Source organism: Camellia sinensis, chromosome 15 (assembly GCF_055761805.1).
Source record: "Camellia sinensis isolate YWXY chromosome 15, ASM5576180v1, whole genome shotgun sequence".
In the NCBI taxonomy this organism is placed as follows: Eukaryota; Viridiplantae; Streptophyta; class Magnoliopsida; order Ericales; family Theaceae; genus Camellia; species Camellia sinensis.
Genome location: NC_138975.1, coordinates 32,850,307 through 32,855,877, shown reverse-complemented (window position 1 = coordinate 32,855,877; position 5,571 = coordinate 32,850,307).

Sequence of the window (5,571 nt, the reverse complement as noted above, 5' to 3'; positions counted from 1 at the left end):
CATGAGAAATGGTAAGTGAACACGATAATTACATATCCACTGTAATGTAGGAGGGACCGAATAAGTGTCTGAGTGTTTGAACGATAATGCATCAGAAATGGTAAGCAAACACCATAATTACATTTATGCCATCATGCTAGAGGATCCAAATAAGTGTCCAAGTGTTCGAACCATAATGCATGGGAAATGGTTAGTAAACACGACAATTACATATCTGCCATCATGCAAGCAAATCCGAATAAGTGTCCAAGTGTTCGAACCCTAATGCAGGAGAAATGGTAAGTAAACACCATAATTACATATCTGCCATCATGCAAGAGAATCCAAATAAGTGTCTGAGTGTTCGAACCCTAATGTATTACAAATGGTAAGTTGACACTACAATTACATATCTGCCATCATGCATGAGAAACGGTAAGTAAACACTATAATTACAAATCTGCCATCATGCAAGAGGGTCCGAACATGTGTCCGAGTGTTCGAACCCTAATCTATGAGAAATGGTAGCCAAACACGATAAATACATATCTGCCATCATTCAAGAGAATCTGAATAAGTGTTTAAGTGTTCAAACCGTAATGCATGAGAAATGGTAAGTAAACACCATAATTACATATCTGCCATCATGCAAGAGAATCTGAATAAGTGTCCGAGCATTTGAACCCTAACGCATGAGAAATGGTAAGTAAACACCATAATTACATATCTGCCATCATGCAAGAGGGTACGACTAAGTGTCCGAGTGTTCGAACTCTAATGCACGGGAATTGGTAAGAAAACACCATAATTACATATTAGCCATAATGCAAGAGGGTCCGAATAAGTGTCCGATTATTCGAACCCTAATGCTTGAGAAATAGGAAGTAAATACCATAATTACATATATGCCATCATGCAAGAGGGTCCAAAAAGTGTTCGAGTGTTCGAAACATAATGCATAGGAAATGGTAAGTAAACACGATAATTACATATCTGCCATCATGCACGAGGGTCCGAATAAGTGTCCGAATGTTCTAACCCTAATGCATGAGAAATGGTAAATAAACACGATAATTACATTTCTGCCACCATTTTAGCTTGTTTTTGGCTGCACTCCAATAGGCTTTTACTCATATTTTGGCTTGCCTTAGCTCTGATTTTGGTCGACAAGGTCACCTCTTGCATGGTTTATGCACCTGTAGTGCAAGCTTGTTCACTAGCCTAGCTTGTTTGGTGTTTTGGCCTATTGACCTGGCATGTGTATGCTTTACTCCAGTACATTTTTGGCATTGATTTAACATGTTGTGGGTCTAATTTGAGCGGTCTTGGTCATGCATGCTTGGCTTTGCATAGATATAGTGCATTTGGCTTTGCTAGCCTTAAGCTTCGAGACCTCTAGCATGTCATATTTGAGCTTTTTGCATGGCATGGCATCATTTGGCATGTTATTCCAGACCATATACCTCTTCCATATTCTCGCATTTATCATCCCTTTGTTGTGCTTGAGGGTTGAGCCTTATGCTTCACTTATGAGCCAATTTGTATGCATGCTTGCCTCAGCCATTGGGGCTACCATCTCAGCATATTTTTGGTGTTATTTTACCATGTTACAACTCTGATTTTTGTTGGTGAAGTCACCTCATGCTTGGTTTTGGTATGTGTAGTGTAATCCCACTCATTGGCCTTGCATGCATCATGCTTTATGCCTCCCATTCTAACATGTGTTAGCTCTACTTCATGCTTGTTTCGGCATTGTTTTGACCTACCTTGGGACTGTTTTGAGTAATCTCTGCCCTTTGGGGCTTGCTTGATATGGCTATAGTGCAAGTACCTTAGTTAGTCTTCAGTTTGGAGCACCCTACAATGCTATATTTGTGATGGTCGCATGCTTTGTTATCATTTGGCATATGATTTTAGAGCATATAACCTTGTCATAACAGCATTTTTATCACTCTTTAATTGCGTTTAAGAGTTGTGCCTTTATGCCTTGCTTGCGAGCCATGAGTTGAGTATGCATTCCTTGCTTTTCGTGCCTAAGTTTTGTTGAGTTTTGACCACTATTTTGAAGTATCTTAGGTCTGTCCATGTGTGGTTTGACCATTCAAGATTGATAGTGCATGCCTTATGTGTAATATACTTCACTGGCTCCTTGCATGCGTTGCTTACATGATAGAGCCTTGTGCATGCCACTTTAGCATTGGTAGATGAGCATGTTGTTTGCATATGTGTTGCATTGCATTGTGTTTGGATCAGACGTTAACCCAAACACGAGGAACGAGGGACGTTTCATACTCAAAGTGATGAAACGTGCCTCATTCCTTAGGTCACTGACACCTTTGATCATGTATGATAAGGTGGAGGTTCATCGAGTCTTGTTTATGCATTTATCAACATTGTCCAAGCTTGACTCTTTGGCCATCACGCATCGAGATGAGTGATTGGTGGCTTGAGAGCCGCGCACTACTGTAGACGTCCCCGAACACCCCGGGAGGGAAATCCCCGCCGTTTTGTTCATTGTGGGTTCACTACAGTTCGGACTCAAATGTCACAGTCTTGTATCTAATCTCGCAGAGTGCAACGCAAGACTGATGGATCATCAAAGAGTCCAAATCCGGTAAATCGTTTTTGAAAACAGATTTTTTTGAAAGAAGTGTCAAACATGGACTGCTTTGCCAGATACAGAGTCGCCACCTAAATATTTTATTTTGGGAAATTTTGGAAACCCTGACTCGTTTGCCTAAGGCCACGTGTCCGTCATCACAAAAGTTGCCTCAGCTCGGGAACTTGGGTACGATTGGGGAAGGTCACTTTGTGAGCACCCCCGCTCGCCCGATCAAAGATCGGCCTCTACTAAACACGATATCGAGTTTTGAAAACATATGTACTCCTATTCCAGTTATTAGCCTAGAATTACTATGTGATGCGCACAGCATACAAGTATAGACTGGGTCGCTTGAATTCGAACAACACATCTCATGTTTGTTTTGAAAATGGTTTACTACTCACAAGTAAGCTTAAAATGCAGATTTTGCCACCCTCTGGTGGGCTTAGAAAAGATAGTTTTGTCACTATCTAGTGGGCTTAAAACTCACAGTCAATGAATTGTTCCAATCTAAATAACCCAACCTTCACCCACAGGCATATCACATAAGCACATAGCCTCATGGTAAGCATGCTATCATGGAAGTCACTCACACCCATGCAAGGATGCTAAAGCATAAACACTTACCGAGTACTCTGAGTCAAAGGAAGAAGCTAATTAGAAATCGTGCATGAATCCTAACTATGCTGAGATGCCTAATGCAACACATGCAAGAATGCAACTAAGCTAGGGTCGGCTATTCCAAAGATGGCATGTGAAATGCTACAACTAACAAGTATTCAACTCGGAATTGAAATACAATGCAGTTAGTGTGATGCGCCGAGCCCAGTGCATGCAGGAAAGATGAATTGATGCCAACATGCGAGCATAAGTATGCTAATTGAAACATGCCCTAAACTAACCATTATAAGCTGGTAAATAAGAGGGAGAAAGACGTGGGGTTGGAAGACATATATCACACGCACACACACTAATTACAACATTGCCCTCGCTCGAAGGGTCCGAATAAATAGTATACAGTCCCAATAAGTACAAAACCCTAATTAATTAAAAATTTAACTAAGAAATGAAATAAACTAGTATGCAAATCCATGGACCGCCTCAGCTCTGTTCCGAATGATGAATGATGCATGCTTGAGTTGCCTTGCGCGAAAATCCATTGTGATGCCCCGATTCGCCTCTGTCTGCAATTAATCCGAGAATGCTGTGCAAAGCTCTAGAAGGCTGCTGATTTCTGAATTGCTACAACAGAGAGCAAGAAAGGGGCATGTCAAATCATTTTCACATATGTATGCACGACCTCGATCCTCGTGCCACCAATCACGCATCTCGATGCATGATGGCTGAGGAGTCAAAAATGCACGATTTGATGTGATATGAATGCACATGAAAACACAACAAGGCCTAGACTCCATCATGGATAATCCAGAGTGTCGGCGACCGGGAATTGAGACACGTTTCGTCACTTTGAGTATGAAACATCCCTCGTTTCCCGTGTTTGGACTAAACCCTACTCCAAATACAATGCAATATGCATGGCATACACAATGCGACTAACATGCAACCTAGCATACGCAATGCTATGAACTACAATGGCATACACAAAGTACATACGAAGGCTATCATGCGCACATGAAGACTGTTAATGATATGATCAAAACATACACAATGCAATGGCCAAACATGCAACAATCATGAACTAAATGGCATGCTCAATGTAAGATGGACTTACACCAATATGAGTGGACCTTAGCCACACTCAAATCAGTGGCCATATGATGGAAATGAGACAACCGAAACACATGCAAACATGCACGGATGCAAAGGACCGATCCCAAGGCATAACATGCAACTCTAACTAAGCATGGCAGAGGATGAAGTATGGCATAGAATGACATATGATACAGCTCTGAAATGGCATAAAAGATGGTCCCGAAACATGCAAATATGTCACACAATGCATGCTAGGGGGTCCGGGTACCGAAACTAGTGAGGTGCGTTACACTAGAGGTACCCAAAGCAATGCACTAATGGCAAAACCAACCCCAAAAAAACCCTAGGAAGGTCTGAAACAGTGGGGAAATGGCCTAAAATGATGGCTCGAAATGCGAAGAAATTGAGCTCATTCAATGGTCAGAAAACAAGACATTCATGGATAACTCTCAAGCACACTTAAGGAGTAGAAAACATGGCAATATGGCATTGATACAAGCACTGAAATATGATGTATAATGGACCCAAAACATGAACACACCTCAGTATATGCATGGAATGAGCCTCAAAACTCAAGCTTAGGCATGGGTATTGAACTACAAGAATGCAAAACAAACATCATTCAACCATGCGACACAAAAAAAGAGGTAAGGCAGTCCAAAATATGCACAATATCAGTTTAAGGCATGGCCAAAAAGAGCTAAAATCAAGGGTCAACAAAGCATGCGAAATAAGCTAGTGAACCATGATTTACACTACAAGTATGTGAAGCACATGAGGGCTCACCAAACCAGCTAAAAACAGAAGTATGCCATGCCAAAACATTCCCAAATAACCACTGAAACTCAGTCAATGCATGCAAAAATGAAGTGTTCCTTTGGAAGGCCATGAGATGGATTACTCTACACATGCATGATAGACATACAAAATGGCAAAACTACCTTTGGAAAGAGGTTATGAAAGTCCTAAAACTCACTGAAAAGGGCTTGAAATGGGTCAATGAAGCATGCAATGAAAGGTCCCTTTGAAAGGCCATGAGGAGGATTGCTCTACACATGCATGAGGGACACAAAATATGACCAAAAGGGCTCTGGGCAGAGTCAAGGAAGACCTTAAAACTCACCAAATAGTGCCTGAAATATGACTTCACAACATGCAAGTAGGAGCCCCTTTGGAAGGCCAAAAGGGCCAACAAACAAGACAAGGAGAGAGAGGGTCACCCCCCTCTGATTTTGGCACTCAAAATAGTGTGCTAGCCACTAAAAATCCACTGTATT